Source organism: Dipodomys spectabilis, unplaced genomic scaffold (assembly GCF_019054845.1).
Source record: "Dipodomys spectabilis isolate Male_0828 unplaced genomic scaffold, ASM1905484v1 ptg000529l, whole genome shotgun sequence".
In the NCBI taxonomy this organism is placed as follows: Eukaryota; Metazoa; Chordata; class Mammalia; order Rodentia; family Heteromyidae; genus Dipodomys; species Dipodomys spectabilis.
The window spans coordinates 1,397,763-1,418,816 of NW_024871206.1; the positions used below are offsets into that span (position 1 = coordinate 1,397,763).

The following is a 21,054-nucleotide window of genomic DNA, read 5'->3' on the forward strand; positions in this document are numbered from 1 at the left end:
CTCTCTATCACTCTCATTCAGAGTCCTTTTGTATGTTTTCCATCTTTTCATTTACCATGTTTGCCAGTAGTGTTTGTAGAGCTATTTGGGAACTCTTCTCTGGATTATTCATTATCTGTCCTGTCCCATGATTGTCATGAGTGGGATTTGAGCTACCCGGACTTGCCATTTTTCTTGTGTTTTTTCGGCTTACTCTGCCCATTTGGGATGAAAGTAACACCAGTTTTGTGCTAGAACACTATCTTAAGGCAAGCATCAACCAAAGTCTGTAGATCCACAATCAAAAGTTTGCAGATACAGTCTAGTTCAACAGATATACCTATTCAACATCAAACAACTATATAATAATGGGCTACAAACCGCAAAGTAGAATTTGGAAAACCAGAAATTATTAGTTTTAGGGAGACATTTGGGTAAAAATAGGAAAAGAGAAATATGGGAAGGAACAGGGAGAGTTTACTTAACTAAGTCCTAATCGCAAAGTGGGAAAGGGGTAGGATAGGATAAAAGTAGAGAGAGAAAAAAAGAAGAAAGAGAAAGAGAAAAAAGAGACAAGAAAAAATAGAAAAGCAAAAATTAAAAAAATAAAACGTGTAATGATTAAAAATATGTAGATTGAAAATGAAATATTCAGAGAAGAATGTGGGTATAATGAGAGAACGGGAGGGATATAAAGGAGACATGAAAACCTTAAAAATAAAAATACTTAAAATATTATATAGGTATAAAGAGGTAATACTGCTAGGAATTTAAGTCTAAGAGGCTTTGAATTGAGTAATAAATTTGTGGATTAAATGTGTACACAATGGGGGATAAAGTCTAATAATCGACTATGGGTATATCTGAGGATGTGCAGAACAACAATTAAGTCACACAAAGAAGAGCAAAAGAGCAGAAAAGGTGAAAAAAATGAGCAAAAAAGAAAAAAAATCAGACATTCAGTAGAGCTAAACAAAAAACAAAAATATTTTTTGAAAAGAAAGAACAAAAAAGAAAGAAAAACGCACACACACATATACTCCTAAAATAAAAATTATAAGAGGAAGAGAAAAAAGTTACTAGTATAGAATTTTTTTTTCAAAATGGTAAAAATTAAAAATTAAAAAAAAAGTTTTAGAAGAAAAATATTTTTATAAAAGGTACCAAAAAAAAAAAAAGAAGAAGAAGAAGAAGAAACAGAGAAAAAAACAAGTTCTTTGATTTTTTTGGGAGTGGTGGGAAGATCTTTTATATCCCTTGTGTCCATAACCAGCCTCTTGTTGGAGTCTCTGGTCTGCTTGTGGTATTTGATTTTCCTGTGGCTTAGTTGGTTTCTTAAGCAGTTTGTTTGAACAGGCAGAAAAATGCTATGATGTACAAAGTATTTTGTGATCTTCTCCCCTGGCTAGTTCAATGGGAGAGAGATCTGCTTTGAGTATCACAAAAGAGGGAGATGGCTTTTTTCTCATGTTTGTAGATGCTCTGATGAGGCTAGGTTCTGGGTAGAGTTGAGGCCTTTTAGCAAACAGTAGCTTTTCCCTGAGGAGACTTTGTGAGAGACTCACAGAGCCCAGCCTGGAGCCACTCTCAGGGTTTATGTTTACTGAATTTCAATGGATTGTCCATGCTGCTAAAGAGAGGGGCAGCCTCTGGCTCTGATTACCCAGTGAAGAAACCCACTCCTGGGGCTGGCAGCCCGAGCTGGGTGACTTTTCCCTGGATGGAGCTGAGTTTGGCATGTCACTTTAGGATCTTGTGACCTGCTATATGACTCTAGTTTTCTTCCAAGGCCTGTGTTTGAGCTAGCAGGTCAGCCAAGCTTTGTCAGTATCAAACATGGAGATCTCCTGTAATGGCGGGGAGGGGTGGCCTTCCCTCCTCTGCTCCCTGAGAAGGAGTGAGGACGTTAGGCTTCTACTCACACCGCATTTTGGTTCCTGGGTCATCTCTGGTCTGTGAACTGCAGGATGAAGATGTCTGCTCCTTGTCGGTTCTTGTTGGTGTTCAGTAGAATACACTCACGTGCCATGTCTGGCTCCTTTGTCCTGGACTCTCTGTGTTGCAGGTATGGCGGCTATTGCCACCTCCACCACCACTGTAGCCCGCAGTGGCGGCTGCTAGCAAGTGCTCAGATCTGTCTCCTTGCCTGGATTTTCCCTCTCTGGCCTAACTCTCTGTACTGTGATGGTACACTTGGTGTGATTCTCTGGCTTAAGTCTGTTCGCTGGAACTCTAAAACTCCTTTCTCTCTCTGGCCTGACTCTCTGTCCTGTGATGGCACACTTGGTGTGATTCTCTGGCTTAGGACTGTTCACTGGAACTCTAAAACTGCTTTCTATGCGAGAGCTTGTTTAGATTCCAGCTTCTCCTCCGCCATCTTCCCAGAAAGAAAGGTTGGACAAATGGGATTGCATGAAGTTGCAGAACTTCTGCATGGCAAAGGACATAGCTAGCAAGATCAACAGAAAGCGTACGGATTGGGAGAAGATCTTCACTAGCCATACAACAGACAAGGGTCTCATATCTAAAATATACTTGGAACTCAAAAAATTAAATCCCCCAACAACAAATCCTCAAAGAATCAACTGCCCAATAAATAAGTGGGCTAAAGACTTGAAGAGAAACTTCTCTGAAGGAGAAAGAAGGATGGCCAATTGACACAGGAAGAAAAATGCTCAATCTCCCTAGCCATAAAAGAAATGCAAATCAAAACAACATTGAGATACCACCTCATCCCAGTTAGAATGGCTATAATCAAGAACTCTAACAACAACAGATGCAAGAGGGGATGTGGACAAAAGGGAACCTTAATGCATTGTTGGTGGGAGTGTAAACTTGTTCAACTACTTTGGAAATCAGTATGGAGGTTCGTGAAAAGACTTCACATAGACCTCCCCTATGACCCAGCAATCCCACTTTTGGGCATTTACCCAAATGTTTACAAACAAGACCACACTAAAGCTAACAGCACAACTATGTTTATTCCAGCATTATTTACCATAGCTAAGATATGGAACCAACCCAGATGCCCCTCAGTAGATGAATGGATCAAGAAAATGTGGTATATATACACAATGGAATTCTTTGCCTCCATCAGATAGAATGACATTGGCCCATTTGATAGGAAATGGAAAAACATGGAAAAAATTATATTAAGTAAAGTAAGCCAGGCCCAATGAAACATAGGTCCCATGGTTTCCCTTATTTGCAATATGTAGTATATGTATGAGTCAAGTGGAAAAGGTCAGATAATGTGACGTTAGGAAAATGAACCCTTAGATATGTATTTTAATGCTTTTTTATTTCATGCATTTGTTTCTAATGCATTTATAAGATTATCTCTTTGTTGCTTTGTATGTCCCTCCCCCACAGTATAACCCCTGCTTTCACTATATTTTATGTCAGTATAACTTGTGGAGGAGATGGGGAAAAACAAGTCGTTTAAGGATACAGGTGGACCTGTTGCAACAATGAGAAGTACAAGTTGTCATGTAGAAAACGAGCTTTACAACATTGGTGTGGGGGGGAGGGGGGAGGATTGGGTGGGGGGGTAGGGGGGAGATTGGGAAGGGATATGAAGGGTAAACAAAGGAGGAGGCTGCAATGCTTGATAAGAAATGTACGCATTATCCTGCCCATGTAAATGTAACACCTCTGTACAGTATGTTCACAAAAAAAAATTAAATTAAAAAAAAATAAAATAAAACCCCTTTCTCTGCGAGAGTTTGTTTAGCCTCCAGCTTCTCCTCCGCCATCTTCCCGGAACTCCTTATCATAGTAGTTTTGAATTACATTTCTCTAATGATTTCAGTTCACAAACCATTAAGCCAGCATAGAAGTTGTATTAAACACAACTTTGTTAGCCCACTGGCGATTTTCAGGGCTTTATGGAAACGATGTCTATTCAGAACTTTTGTCCAATTTTAATCAAGTTTCTTGTTAATCTCATCTTTAATCTCTCTATACAAAATCAATAATTAATTCAAGGTAGTAGATAGAAAAATATTAATCCACTCCTAACATTTTTCAATTTTCAATAAAATGATATTGCTTAAATCATTTTCTGTTAATGCTCGAGACCATATAATTCAATTTAGTTAGACCTTTAACAACGCTATATGCATTTTATTTATTTTATGTTAATTGGTCTTTCCAAAGTCTATGTGTCTAATTTCCCGTGCTCTCTTTCAGTCTCAAGTAGTTCAGATTTCATACTGAAGTATAAATGGAAGGAAGCAAGCAAAAAAAATACAGTTCCTCTCATCTGATGATGCCTCTACAAGAAGGAAGAAAGAGTTCCTACTTCTAAGGACCTATGCTAGGATATCAAAAAGAGAATTCATTCTTCTAGGTCTTCCTTAAAATGTAAACCACAACATATCGGGAAGGTACTTTTATGTTTTATCAGTTTTTCACATTTTCATATGGACTTCACCTCAGTCTACAACATTCATTCATTATTCTTTCCCTGATACTTTTACACTACCAAGATGTAAGATATAAGATAACCAGTTTGATTTACAGAATAAGAAGTTATCACCCTGGTTTCCTTGGAAGCAGAACATGGTCAATAGATAACATTACTTCTGGTTTCTCACTACATGTAATGTTTTTTGTAATGCTTATTGCATTCTATTTAGTATTTAAAAAAGACTGCTGGCTAAACTCAAAGCTCCTTCACAGAAGTTTAGGTTAAGTACTTCATAAGTTTTATTTCCCTTAATTCTTAAGATAATATTTGTTATAATGCTAATGTTATTACCATTTTAGTGTTGGGAAAAATTGTAATTAAATGCCTTAAGTAGATGACCCAAAGACATACAGTGAGAAAGGAAATGAGGCAAAGTTTCCAAAAGCCTTTTAGCAGTACACAAAAGGTAGGTAAAATCTCTCCATTCTCTTACACTCTCAATTCAATATTCATATTGTCCAAGAAATAATAGCATAGCAATTAATGTCCATGGTGATTGTTTTCTGTTATATTTTGTCTTCAACACAGACTGTGTTGGTGAGATTGGGTTATCATGTAGAGTTGAGCTTATAAATTGAGGAAACTTCCAGTTTCCTTTTTAAAAAGTACTAAAACTTTTAAATATTATCATTAACTGACTTTTAAGAATCAAAAACCTAAAAAATTCATATACAATCACCCAAAATGCTTTCAAAGTAGGAGATGATAAAACAGGACCCTGTGAAGTAAATTTTCTTCTACTTTTGAAATTATTCTGAAAACCTTGTGCTGGATGGTCGCACCTGTAATCCTAACTCCTCCGGACATCTACTCAGGAGCCCGAGATCTGTGGATAACAGTTGGAACGCAATCAGGGCAAAATAAATTCATGAGATAATTTTTCAAAAATTTATTGAACTAGCGTAGGGCCAAGAATGAAGATGTAGCTTATATAGTAGCTCACCAATCTAGAGAGGAAAGGCCTAGCAAGACCTTGAAGCCGCGATTTCAAATTCTGAGCATGCCAACAAAAATGCAATTTCCTGTACACGCATGCTACTTGCGCGCGCGTGCACACACACACATACAAACATACATCCATTCTAAATATCTTCATATCAGTGTTTTGCATTAATTTCTTTGTTAACGATATTATATAAGCAAAATAAAGGAAATAAACTCCTCCCTCTTAGAAAAGTTTTATACTTTTTATTGTAAAAATACTGTACACAGGGGTCATATTTACATGAGCTAGGTAATGAGAACAATTCCTAACAAGCATTGTTACCTCTTCCTTTATTTTTCCCCTACCATTCCTTCCCTCGCACCTCCACAAGTGCACTCCCCTCCCCCCTTCCCCTGCCTAAATTGTAACGTTCATTTTTCAGCATAGTGTGTTGTGCATCTCATTGTTACAATGGGTCAACCTGTATCCCTATTTAGGAATTTTGATTTTTTCCTTCCTCTCCCCAAATTAGAAGAGCATATATACAAGATATAGGCGCACCAACTTCAAATACAGTGAAAACAGTTGTTATAGCATGGGGAGGAACCTATAAAAAGACACAAAAAATCACATTGCACATTATAAGTACATTAGAAACAATAGCAAAAAGGAGAAAAATTCTTGTATCCCTATCTTGGGTTTCATTTCCCGGAACATTATTTTATCTGGTCATATGGACATACCTTTTGACCTTTTCTGCTTATACTATACATATATTAGTTATTGAAAATTAAGAAAACCATGGGACCTGTGTTCTTTTGGATTTGGCTTACTTCACTTAATATTTTTTCCATATCTTTCCAATTTCTAACAAATTCGGTGATGCCATTCTTTCTGATGGAGGCATAGAATTCCATTGTTTATATAAGCCACATCCTTTTGATGCATTCTTCTGCTGAGGAGTATCGGGGTTGGTTCCATATCTTAGTTATCTTAAATAATGCTGCAATAATTGTAGTAGTTGTGCAGATAGTTTTAGTATGGTCTTGTTTGTGATCATTTGGGTAAATGCCCCAAAGTGGGATTTGTGGATCATAGGGGAGATCTATGTGGAGTCATTTGAGGAACCTCCATACTAATTTCCAAAATGGTTGAAAAAGTTTACACTCCCACCAAGAATGCAGTAAGGTTCGCTTCTGTCCACATCCCCTCCAGCATCTATTGTTGTAAAACTATGGAATGCTTCAGGAATTTGCCTGTCATCCTTGCACAGGGGCCATGCTAATCTTCTCAGTATCATTACAATGTTAGTTTATGTGATGCTGAATTGAGCACAGAATATTTTTTATATATAAAGTGTAATTGATTTTCTTAAACTAGGCAATTCAACAAAAAGTAAGTTTAGAAGAATTTTGAAATTTTAGAACCATGTACTTCTTACGTAAGCACACATTTAAGAATAATGTCAAGTTGGACATGTCAAAAACAAAATAATTCCAGATATTTGCGGTTCAAGAGATGTGTAGGGGAAATAATTCAATTGTTCTATACAAGGCACATGTCATAATGAACACAGCAGCAAGTGTTAAGGGTTGTTAAAAATTTTAGTGTTTTATATCTATTTAATTTTAGGAATTTGCTTAAATATGCCAAAATTAGGACTGTTTGGCAGGTATCAAATTTTCTATAATGTATTTAAGATTTATGTTAGCAGACGTATAGTGCTAAGTATGTACATTTCAGAATTTATAGAAATTTTGTTAATGAGAAGTTGCAAAGTCTTTGTGTAAAGAAGCAGAATGAAGGGTTAAGACTTGCTAACTACACAGTTCTTGTTAAAATTTAGGGATTCCTTACTTTATATTTTAGCGAGGAACAAGAGATGATATAAGCCATAAACAAATATTGAGATGAGCCATAAATAATAACCTTAGTGTGTAACTTTGAAGACTATTCATAACCTATAAGAATCTTGTTGAACATCATAATCTTAGGCGGTTTAAAATGTACAGGAATATGAGAAAATAGTAAAATCTAATATGTAGTGCACTTCAAATACTAAAAACACTGGTAATTGTTTTGTTTTTTATTTTATTAATCATTATTTAATTATTGGTTTTCTTTGTAGCATTGTTTTACTTGTTGTTATATAATACAACTTTTTGTTAGTCATCATTAGGAGGTACTTTGAGAAGGTTACTAGGGTGGTCAAACCATTTTTTTTTATAGGTGCATGTGAATTTACAACTAGGAAAATTAAGAACAAAATATTTATTAAAAAATGATCAAGTAGAGTCTGAATCAGGAGAGTTGATACATGTCCACAACTAAAATCTTAGCCCTAGGTTGAAGCAACAGTATTACAGAGTTGAGGCCACAAATGTGAGAGACTGTGTTTTGTTTTGTTTTGCTTTATTTTGACTTTGTTGGTCATGGGGCTTGAACTCTGGGGCCTGAGTGCTGTTCCTCAGGCAAGGCTAGCGCTAACACTTGAGGCACAGCACCATTTCCATCATTTTCTACTTATGTGGTGCTGAGGAATCAAACCCAGGGCCTCATGCATGAAAGGCAAGCACTCTACCACTGAGCCAACTTCCTAGCACTTGAGAGACTGTGTTTTTAAAAAATTCATCTAAACAACATTTTCCTTTTGCTTTGGGTTATATAAGGAAATATATAAATATCTTTTTCTATTTTTGTGAATTGTTGTACTTCTAAATTTATAGTAACTTCAGCCACTTTATCCTTTTCAAAGTCATGAAATATCTCTGAGAGTTTGCTGCTGTGAAGATCATTTTTGCATTTATAATTTCTTCTGAGTCACTTTTATTTTTATCAACATAACTTTATATTTCATGTTGATGGATTACAAATATCAAATACCTGCAAATGTACACATAGAGTCTAAAGATAGCAGTATGAATATTCTCATGCAGCTCCTGTGTATCTATTATTCACTTTCGATATTATGATATTTCTCTCTCTCTTTCACTCTGTCTCATTTCCTCTCTTTCTCTTCCATGCCCCATGTCTGCTACTTAGAATTTCTTCTGGGCTACTATTATGCTTCAGGATCTACTGGTTTTGTGGGAAAATGAAAGCAACCATCGGTTAACCTTGCATTCTTTAAGAGTTATGACAGTGACATGATATTATTCTTTGCCATTCTAAATGGTAAAATAACATATCTAGGTGTTCCTTTTCACTTTTACTTCTACTATAAATTTTATCTCATAGGAATCATTGGAATGGATAAGATACTTTAACCTGTGACCTAAAATTATTTTTCTTTTATTTTTTTTAATCTTCTACAAGATTATTTTATATATTTTAAAAAATTTTATTCTTTTTATTTTTTTTTCTTTTTTATTGTGAAAATACTGTACAGAGGGGTTGTAATTACATGGGCAAGATAATGAGTACATTTCTTATTAAGCATTGTAGCGTCCTCCTTTGTTTCTCCTTCCCAGAACTTCCAATCCTCCTTGTCCCCCATATCAAATACTCCCCCCAACCAAAGTAGTAAAGTTCGTTTTTCGACATAAGTACTTGTACATATTAGTGTTGCAATGGGTCCACCCGTATCCTTATTTAAACGAATTGTTATTTCCCACCCCCCCCCCCCACACACAAATTATACCAACATCAAATGCAGTGAAAGCAGGGGTTATTCCGTGGGGGAGGGACATACAAAGCAACAAAGAAATAATCTTTAAATATGTTAGAAAAAATCGCATTAAAACATTTGAATACATATCTTAGGGTTCATGTCCCTAACATCAACCTATCTGACCTTTTCTGCTTGACTCAGATATATACTAGTTGTTGCAAATAAGGTTAACCATGAAACCTATGTTTCTTTGGGCTTGGCTTACTTCACTTAATAGAATTTTTTCCTAGCCTTTCCATTTCCTAACAAATGGGGCAATGTCATTTTTTCTGATGGAGGCATAGAATTCCATTGTGTGTATATACCACATTCTCTTGATCTATTCATCTACTGAGGGGCATCTGGGTTGGTTTCATGTCTTAGCTATGGTAAATAATGCTGCAATAAACATAGTTGTGCTGGTAGCTGTAGTGTGGTCTTATTTGTGATCATTTGGTGAAACGCCCAAAAGTGGGATTGCTGGGTCATAGGGGAGATCTATGTAGAGTCTTTTGAGGAACCTCCATACTGCTTTTCAACATGGTTGAACAAGTTTACTCTCCCACCAACAATGCAGTAAGGTTCCCTTCTGTCCACATCTCCTCCAACATCTAACAGCCTCTTCAGTAGATGGTGCTGGAAAAATTGGTTAACTACTTGCAGAAAAATAGCTAGATCCTTATATATCACTCTGCACCAGAATCAACTCCAAATTGATCAAATACCTTGGAGTCAAATCAGACACTCTGAAAACATTACAGGATGGAAAAGGAGAAACCCTAGGTCTCCTTGGCACAAGCCAAAATTTCCTTAATAGAGTCCCAGAAACACAACAAATCAAAGAAAATTTGGGCAAATGGGATTGCATGAAATTGCAGAGCTTCTGCATGGCAAAGAACATAGCTAGCAAGATCAATAGAATGTCCTCGGATTGGAAGAAAATCTTCACTAACCATACAACAGACAAGGGTCTCATATCTAAAGTCTACTTGGATATCAACAAATTAACTCCCCCAACAACAAATCTTCAAAGAAACAACTACCCAATAAATAAGTGGGCTAAAAACTTACAGAGAATCTTCTCTGAAGATGAAAGAAGGATGGCCAATAGTCACATGAATAAATGCTCAACCTCTCTAGCCATAAAAGAAATGGTAATCAAAACAACATTGAGATACCACCTCACCCCAGGTAGAATGGCTATAATCAAGAATTTTTTTTCTTTTACAAGCAACCTTTTTTCTTTTATTATCAGTTAGTAACTACCTGTAATGAAAAAAAAGCTATCCTATGGAAAGTAGACTGAAGTTGTTCACAGGGATGGTCAAAAACTAATGGGGGAAGTGAGTACAAAGGATATCCATAATAGATCACAGATCTGCAGAGCAATTTATCATGTACATTTTGTGAGAATGACAATGTGCTAGGAACTGTAGATTAAATCACTGAACATCTGATATACATATATATGCACATATATTTGTATTTGTATATTCATTTATATATGCATATATGTGTGTATATGCCTTTATGTAGGTTCATTGCACGTTAGCATACACACAAATACACACATACATATACACATGTAAACATGCACACATAGAGAAAGATATATAATTATAGCCAACACAAGTTTCACTAGTTGTTGAATATGCCTTAGACGGAATGCTTGGAACCGTTTCAAATTTGATAATTGCAATTCGAAGCTATTCCAAGTAGATAAACCTAGGAGATTCTTTTCTCCACTCTTGGTAAAAGGAAGAAGTGAAAGTGTGGCTCAGGTCTATAGATTAAACATAGAGAATTAAAGCCCAGGTAGAGCTCAAGGCCAGGAGTTCAAATCTCAGTACCTGCACAATATAAAAAAAAGGAGTCCTTTGTCTTTGAAAAGGAATATTTTTCCAAAAATGAATACCCAGGACAATTTTCAAGGTCCAAAACTCTTCGAAAGGCTCTTTCACATCTTAAACTGATTCCTCTCCTTGATTCACATTATGGAAAATAGGAGTCACACTTCACATTAAAAAGTATATGCATTGTTGAACAGTTCTTACCATTTTTAATGTAAAAGAAGCATGAGAGAGGAATTCACCTCACTTGGGTGAGTTAGGTTTGACTCACTGACAGACTTTTGTAAGTAAATGAGGGTCTGTTAACATGTAAAAAGTCTATACAGATGGTTTCCTAGGAGAGAGAACAAGCTAGCTGTTGTCCAAGTTTGAATCAGAGTAATTTATTCCTATGATATGGAATATCATAGGAAGCTCATCTCATAGAACACTATACAGACAGTAATTTCAAAAGGATGAAAAACCCATTTCTATATTGTAAACAGCCAGGTTTTCACAAGCAAAAAACAGTTTCCTGAGCCAAGAAAATATAAGTTAGAGAAAAAGGGACTGTGTTAAATAAAGGTAATGGCTTAGTGACAGGTGTAAAACTGTTCTGTAATCACAAATAAACTATAAATTTTTTATCATGTCCCTAACAAGAATCTCTAAGATAGGCCTTGTTAAATCTGTCATAGAGGACTGGGTTTATGCAATTGTCAGTTTTGTTAGGGTCCAATATTTTCTACATTCACTTGGGTTGCAATCCGCTCAAACCACATGCAGTGAATGGAAAAACATGCTGTCTTGCAAGGCATCTAAGGGATTTTTGTGCCACTGTGAATATTTATCGTATTTCTTCTTGTAATGATACCTGTCAGTGTGAAGTCCTTTTCTGATAAGAATAATAGTTTCTGTACCCTTTGTTCCACTAACAAATCTCAGATATATAAATTTAACCGTGCGCCCATGGCTCATGCCTATAACCTTAGCTACTCAGGAGGCTGAGATCTGAGGATCATAGTTTAATGCCTGCCCAGACAGGAAATTCCATGAAATATTTCTCTCCAGTAAACCACCAGAAAACTGGAAGTGGCGCTATGTCTCCAGCAGTAGAGTTCTTACATTGAGCTGAAGAGTACAGGGACAGCACCCAAGCCCAGATTTCAAGCCCCAGGACTGACCAAAAAAAAAGAAAAATGTATATATGTAGATATGTATATATGATGAGATAAATTACGTTTATATATAAATCAATATTTATGATGCACATTTAAAATATAACTAAATAATTGACATATTTATAATATATACATATATTTACATATATAAGCTCATATTATATCTGTATGTTGATAAATATATTTGTAATTAATATCAAAAGAGTACATCTGAAGGTTTTGGGGAAAATGTAGTGACTAAAGTCTAACTACTGACCCATCATACTTTCAATTATTTTTTTCCAATTAATACAATGTCTGAAGTACTAAGACTGAATGATTATGAAACAGAGTTGTTGTTTTATTCCTTATGATTTTTGATTAGAAACATCTACTTACTTGGTATGAAACCTACCAAAATGTGATCTTGAAATCACACTCCACAAACTGGACAGATATATCAATTTAGCAACTTACAGGTCTCAAATTTTTATTTGAATCCTGTATCTCACAAAAATTCAGCTTCTTTCGAGTCAACTACATATACAAACATGCCTATATTTTCATGCTCACATACATCCCCATACTCACATGACATACTAAATGTAACACTGTAGTAAAAAATAATATAGATACGAAAAAGAACACCTTTGCCAATGTAATTAAATTTTATTTTTTTAATTCGATGCATTATCTAATACTGATGAAAGAGCAGCTAAGATGATGTTTTAAATACAAGAGTGTCTGCTTAAAGAGCATGTTTCTCATTCCAAACATCATTATTTCCACCTTTCCTTCTCCCACATAAAAAATATGAGTAACTACAGAATTAACCTACATGTTTCTTAATCACTCATTGAAGAAAGAAAGTGTAATATATATACATATATACATATATACACAATGATATACTATTTAGCCACAAAGAATAGTGAAATCATATCATCTTCAAGAAAATAGATAGAACTGGAAACCTTCATATTAAAGCAATAAGTCTTATTGTGAAAAACAAATACTAGATTTTTCATATGCAGACTCTAGTCCAAGAAAGAAAAATGAATGACCCAGGTGTAAAAGATGGAAACTGATTAAATTTGGAAAAAAATGTAAGAGAGGAGATGAAGAGAAACATTGTGGAGTAAATATGTTCAAATATTTCCTAGGTTAGTATAATGACATAATAAAACATAAGCATAAAAATAGGATAATGAAATTTATAAAAGGAAAAAATTTAGCAAGCTACATTATATGGATGTATGTGTATAACACAATAAAATACTTTGTGAAATTAACATTTGCTAATAAAAAGTCAAAAATGCATTGGAGTTGTACAGTTACATGTTATTTTCCGTTTTTTCTTCACATATTTCCCTGATAAAGTAAAAGGAGAAATAGGTTTTGCTCATTTAGAAAGACAATCTTGTCCAATTAGCATAAAGATACTCTAGTTAATTAATGTCAATATGAAATTTTTAAATTAATTATTGTATTAGAATAATTCCAATGCACTGTTCAAATATTACCCTATAGGTATATACTTTTTGCTATTTATTGAATAAGTTGTCTTTACTTAATTACTATATGCCATTTTCTGAATGTAGTTTGGTATATGCAACTAGGATATATTACACCTGAACAGGAAATCAATTATTCAAACAGTTTTATCAAAAATGCCTCTAACGAAAAAAAGAGGTAAACCCAAATTATGTATATTTGAAAACAATACTTGCTTAGTCCTCTTCTCACATTCCCGATTCCCTTCTTGAGAATGCTACACATTGTAGGGAATTTGTTAACATGTTTTAGAGACATAGGTTGACTTTAAAACAATGAGTTAGTTTATGCTGCATTTTTGTTTACTTTATATCCAGAAAAGCTAAATTCTTACCTTATCATTTTCCTTAGACTTTATACTCAGGTTTCATCTCTGATGGGTGAAAGATAGAGATATAAACATTTTTTAACAGTGGCTAAATTTAGGCCGAGGAATCTATGTACAACTATACTCATGCAGATAGACCTCATCAGTCACGTGACCACAATATCAAAATGTTAACCTATGCTTCCTGAAATCATGCTTGTGAGATCTTGTGTATTATAAACAGTGGTTATTAGCATTTGTTTTCAAACAACCTCATTTCATGGGTTAGGAACTAAAGTGAGATATTTTACTCAAAATTTAAGGAGGCATCCAAATTTAGTTACCAAGATATACAGCATTTAACACAATGTTTGAAAAATGCAAGATAAAGGAAATAATTTATAAAAAAAACAACGTTTAAAATAAATAGAGAATCAGTATGACTGATTTTTCTTTTACCCCAGCTGCAATATGGCTTGCATGATGACTTTTCTGGTTGTATGTTTAGTTAGGTCTGATATTTAGTTGGAGAAGTTATGTTCTTTGATATATTAATTTGTCAGATTAAAGAGGAAATTAATTCCATGCCAGAGTCAACATCCATAATAATGTTACAGTTGTATTCTACTATTTTGCCAAAGTTTTAAATCAGCTTGAGTAACTTGGGTCTTTTTTGAATCTAACTAAATAGGTATGCAATTTTGTCAGTACTAGATTTTGACCACCATTTATTAAAATATTATTTTCAATTCTCTCTTTTCATGAGATTTTTAATTTCATTTATATAATGTGCTGATTTTTCCTTTAGATAACACATATTCAGTCTTCTAAAAGCACTGTAATTTGGAGTAGTTTTAAATTATGTACTTCATGTACACTGCTCTAATTGCATTTCTGAAATTTTTAAGTATGTCATGATTTTTGTGATTTGATACTGTAGCAATTTTTCTTTTAAATATGTACAGATCTTGCTTCACATACAGTTACATTTGTTTTAAACAATTTGATTCATTCAAGGGACTTGCTATATTAGGTTCATCCAGATGAATTTAATTACAAATTAGCACAACCTTATTTCTGAGAGACAGTTATCCTTATAGTTCTACTCAAATTAACATGTATTTGAAAGTTTTGTACTTAAAAAAATAAAGTGGGCACAATATCTTTTTGTTCCTGGTGAAGTTCCAATTTGTTGGCTGTTTTCCAGCTGTGATGACTTCAACATATGTGTGTAATTTATTTCAATTGTTTTGTGTCTATATTTTGTTTCATATAATAGAAAATACAAAAAGAATCAATGATATAGAAGTTTTCCAAATAGAATTCTAAGAGATACTTCAATTTTTGTGACAACTGGGAATAGGGAGATCTTCTTAGTGGAGGGATTAGCAAAATAACAGACGTTGTTTGACGTGATTTGAATTTTGCCTCCTCTTGCCTAACTATTTTCAATGGTAATACTTCAAATTGTTTAGTGGAAAGAAAATAATTTCATGTGGATGAACTCAGAATTTTTGGTTTAATTGGGACACACTGAACATTCATATTTGTTTTTTTTGTATTTCTTTTTTTTATTGTGAAAATACTGTACAGAGAGGTTGCAATTACATGGGCAAGATTATGAGTACATTTCTTATCAAGCATTGTAGCCTCCTCCTTTGTTTCCCCTTCCCATCCCTTCCCATTCATATTTTATTTTTAACTCTAAATTTTTTCCTTAGTTAAAACCACAGATGTGAATTTGTAATGTTAAAATAGCACCTAAAATTTATATGAAATTGTCGAAATTATTTTCACTTCACACTATATGCAATACAGAATGTAATAACAGTAGTGTGTGAGATAGTATGTAATAATTGACTTTGGTGAAAATCCATTACAGTGGATTTTTGTGAAATACAGAGTAATGGTAAGAATTATATTTGATTCTATTAAAAAATTCACAGTTACATCTAAAAGTAACTCATAGTTATAAACTAATACTGAAAAAATAAGATTGTTTATTGGAAAAAGCCAGAAGTTTCAATAAGCTTGCTTTTTAAAAAATTGACTTGGATTTGAGCTTTGGTGACTGTAATCCTAGCTACTCAGGATTCTGAGATCTGAGGATCGTGGTTCAAAGCCTGAGCAGAAAAGTCTGTGAGATTCTTATCTCCAGTAAACTACCTAAAAACAAGAAATGGCACTGTGGCCCAAGTGGTACAGTGGTAGCATTGAGCTGAAGAACTGATGGACAATTCCCAGGCCCAGAATTTAAGCCCCATGACCGACAAAAAATTGACATGGATTTTCACTTTATTATTTTATGATTTTTTATGAGTGGTTGTTCAGTGAAAAATGTCATTGGTGTTTATATATTGTGTTGGCATAAAATGAGCCTGCTATTATCTTAATTTAGCCAAAAAAAACCTCTGATCCTATGACAGCATAAATTTTATGGGAAATGGTTAAGACAAGGATGCCTTTCTGAAAAAAATATATATACCCCCCCAAATAAAAACAAGAACAAAAGAAAACATGTGCCAGGACTAATGGTCTGTCAGTTTGTTTTAACTTTTAATCAAAAATTAAACTAATACTTGATAATATTTTATTAACGCATTTAAATTTTCTTCTTCTTTCTCATTTAAGATTCACTTTAAAAAGAAATTCAAAAGGTGACAGTGATTTTTCCTTACTTTTCCACAGACATGATTATTTCATCATTATACTGTATAGCCCAATATACCCAGAAAGTATTTGTTAAGGAAAAAAATAATTCCAATTCTTTGGTTTGCTTCAGTCTGTATTTAAAGCTGCATACCACATCTTATCCACCATATTGTCAGTCTTCTCATTTGATACATTTCAATAAGTTTCTATCAGCCAGCAAAGTTTTACAAACAACGTGCTTTCATTCATTGTGCTTTCCAAAATATATCTCATAAATGTCAACAACGAAGCACAACCTGAAATATCTGTGGATTTTTCTACTTACGGTGTAATCACATTCCACTACTTACAACCTGCTGTTCACAGGCATTAATTGCTCTGTCACTTCCATGCTTTAGAACAGCAGCATTTGTTAGTGGCATACATTTTTATTTGTTTACCACATCTCGTTTATTTTCAGCAAGAACTGTCTTCATGGAAGTTGGTAATAGATGAAGTTTTCAATCATGTGGTTTAATAGGCCTCTGTGGATATAGAATACCCATTTACGTGACTAAATATTTAAATTAATACCATAATTATTTCCTTAAATTTTCTGGATAAGTGTTCTAAAATCTAGGTATTTTTAAAAGAAATATTGTACATTGTTTCCTTGATGACAATATAATTATAAGACTTTAAATGCTCATATACCATGGCCATCTTAAATGAGGTGGATGTACTAGGGTTTGCATGAAAAACTTTTGGGACAGCATTGATGTTTTAATCTTGGATGGGATTTGATTGGGATTGTGGCAGGCTTTCATGGTTTGAGAAGAAAAACAAAAGGCCATACTAATACTTTTATCCTCTACATTGTTGTATTCGTTTATTCATACACACATACAAACACACAGATAAACACATATGTTGTATGAAGACTGCAAGAAAATATTTTAATAGGAATTCCATAAAATATTTAGTCTACTGAGATCTGATTAGAATATATAGAAATATCTAGTTGCTTCCACCCCTGGACAAGTCATTATCAATGGTGAAGTTATGGCCATTTGCTTTTAGAATGCCCCAGAAAGACCTACGTGTTAAAGAAAAATGACTTTCTATTTCCTCCCAGACTGTGGAGAATACCTGAATAGTTCTTCTGGATATTAAATTTTTTAGAGTGAAACACATGAGAACTAGATTCTCATCTACTTTCTTCTTTTATCTTGTAATCATTCTAGGTCAAAACATTTCTCTTTGACATACTCCCCACCTTGACATTGTCTTGTCACAGGCCCCAAAATCAATAAAACCAACTGAACATACACTGAAACCTTCAAAGTTCTAAATCTGAGTACGCCTTCCTGCTTAATAAATGAACAATAACACTTATTGTGGTAGGTTATAGAGCTAACACAGAAGTTTAGTCTTTCTAACACTGAAGAGTACATTAGAGTATGCTTCATTATAAAATATCTAACTCTATGTTGTATTTTGTGTTTTTGTTTCTGTTGATCCCAGGGCTTAAACTCAGGGACTGGATGGTGCTTTTATGTGGAAGGCCAGTGCTCTACATACCATTTGACCTAGAAATCCATTTCCCTTGGTGGCTAATTGGAATTAAGTATCGAATGATCGTTCCTACTCCAGGCTGTCTTCACACTGTAATCTTCAGATCTCAATCTCTTACCTAGCTAAGATTACATCCTTGAACAACCCTTACTTAACAATGTTTCATATTTTGTAGAATTCCAATTCTCATTGTATATTTTGTAGAATTCTAATTCTCAGCATTGTATAGATCCTCCTACTACAACATAAAAATTAAGACTTACTAAAGATATTTGCCAATTATATAATGGAGGTCTGCTCATTTTGTGACAATATCTGTGCTCATTCTCATCATTCCTTTATTTACTACACCATCAGCCTTCTAAAATCAGCTTCATTTCCTGGAGAAGATTACCAATCAGTTCAGCCAATATCCACCCAGAGGGTTTTAAAGCAAGCTTTAAGGAAGGAAGATAACATGAGGTGGCAACTACAGAATTTCTATGGAGAACTAGAAGGTTATCAAATTATATCTAACATCTTTCACATTTCTACCTTCCTTCTCATAATTAGGAAAGCATTGACTAACACTATAAATGTATTGCATTTAGAACTTAAGGATCAATTTTTTTCCAACCTGAAGCCTTCTTTTCCATGATTTTTGAAATAAACTTTTGGGAGATTTTTTTTATTGTGATGTGATTCCATCCAAAACAAAGCCATGTATATCAAGAAAGCCAATGTTTTCAGCTCAAGAGTACTAAACTTAAGAGGGAGAAAATTAAGGTTAACTATATATGTTAAGCACAAATATAGGCAATATCAAGTCATTTTGAAATTGTATAGCTTAGTGGATAAAGTGGCTCAAACCTGTAATGTTATCTACTTGGGCATCAACAATTAGAGAATTCCAGTTCCAGGGAAGCCTAGACAAAAAAAGAAGTTTCAGAAACTAACCATTTGCTGGGTGCAGTGTTTTATGCTTGTTTTAGTAGGACTGCAGTACAATCAGGCCCAGGCATAGTGATACTACCTCAAAATAAGCAATCCATCTACAATCTGCAGGTATGGCAGTAATGGAGATGCTATTTCACAAGTATAGTGTTTTGGGTTCAATACTCCAATACCACTAGGAATTTAAGTGTGTGCCACCAGACAGGGGAATAGAATTTCAACATGTGTATCTGGAAGGAGTTACATCATCCAATACACTTTGAAACTTTTTCTTTAACTCAGTGTGATATATCATTTGGATATTATTTCATAGAAGATAATAACTTAAGGACAGGTGTATAACATTTGAATTATGTGAATGAATAATTATACTGATGGCAAAGTGAAGTAAGATTGTTTAGTGGCTCTTGAATCACATGACAGGTAACCATGTAAACATGGTACAGCCTTTCGAAGGCCCTTATGAAGTATTTGAACAATCTCTGATGAGTTAATTGCTTTCAGAAATATTCGTTTGAGCCAACAAATACAGATCTCCTTTGATTTTAATTACGGTCTGCTAGTAGACTCTCACAGACGAAAAAATCAGAGGATGCTAATTTCTCTGATAAAATACAAAATAAAAATTTTATAATTAATATAACATGAAGACTGTAATATTAAATGAATATCAATAATAATAAATTAATAAATATTAATAGCACTCTTATTACTAGTACTCATATTCTATAATATATTGACATCCTTTGGTTACCTCAAATTTTTGAATATTTATAACTAAATGTAAATTGTTTGCAAATAGTTATTTGATGATGTTAAAAATGAGAAAAAGATTAGTATACATATTTACTATAGATGCAAATAGATTCACCTGGTTATTTCTGATCCTTCTTTTGTTTGTTTCATTCATGCATGTGGAACAGGCAGAGAAAGGAAAATTGCAAACTTGCATTTACTAGGGTTAATTACATGAAGCTTATTTTGGGCTAAATAGCAGATTTTATAGATTAAATTGTTTTTGTCCCTTCCTTCCTTCCTTCCTTCCTTTGTTCCTTCATTCCTTCCTTTTTTCCTTCCTTCTTTCTTTCTTCTTTCCTTCCTCGTTCCCTCCATCCGTACCTATCTCTCTTTCTCTCTTTTCTTTCTTTCTCTTGTTTCTTTCTCTTTTTCTTTCTTTCATTTTCTTCTATTCTTCCTTTCTTTTTTTACTCAGAATATTTCTTTTTTTTGGGGGGAGGTCCGGTCGTGGGGCCTGAACTTTGGGCCTGGGCGCTGTCCCTCAGCTCTTCAGCTCAAGGCTAGCGCTCTACCGCTTGAGCCACAGCGCCACTTCCGGCTTGATTTTTTTCTTATGTGGTGCTGAGGAATTGAACCCAGGGCCTCAGGCATGCAAGGCAAGCACTCTACCACTGAGCCACCTTCCCAGCTGCCCCTCAGAATATTTCTTATGGCTACAGAAAAAATACCAACTCTTGTACAACAAGATGTTATGAGTAATTATAAATATACTTGATTAATTTTAATTTTAATAACCTATGTTTAATCTAAGAAAAATTTTACTAAAAGCAACTCACCAAAGTTGCAGGATATGTAAAAAATATTACTGTTCATGATATTGTTTATTTCTTGAAACTAAAATAAGAATTTAGACATAATATTGTGTGTGTGAGTGTGTGTGTGTGTTTCTTGTGATTTGAACTCAAGACCTATCCCTGGGCTGGGAAGGTGGCTCAGTGCAAGAATGCATGCCTTCCACACATGAGGCCCTGGGTACGATTCCTCAGCACCACATAAGCAGAAAAATTCGGAAGTGGCTCACATGGTAGTGCTAGCCTTCAGATGAAAAGCTGAGGGACAGCACCCAGGACCAGATTTCAGGCCCAACAACCGACAAAAAAAACCAAGACCTATCCCTTAGTTGTTTTTTGCCCCCCTCAAGGATATTGCTCTAATATTTGAGTCACAACTCCACTTTTGGCTTTGTGTGTGTGTTGTGATGAGTGTTTATGATTAATTGAGATGCGTCTCACAAACTTTCTTC

At 34.3% G+C, this 21,054-nt stretch overlaps 1 non-coding gene across 1 annotated transcript; it reads right to left on the reverse strand.

Annotated features, from left to right (window-relative positions):
* Nucleotides 1-6,603: 6,603 nt before the first annotated feature.
* Nucleotides 6,604-6,710, reverse strand: LOC122099683. The gene has a single exon (XR_006145986.1). It is a non-coding gene; the product is annotated as a U6 spliceosomal RNA (small nuclear RNA).
* Nucleotides 6,711-21,054: the final 14,344 nt, after the last annotated feature.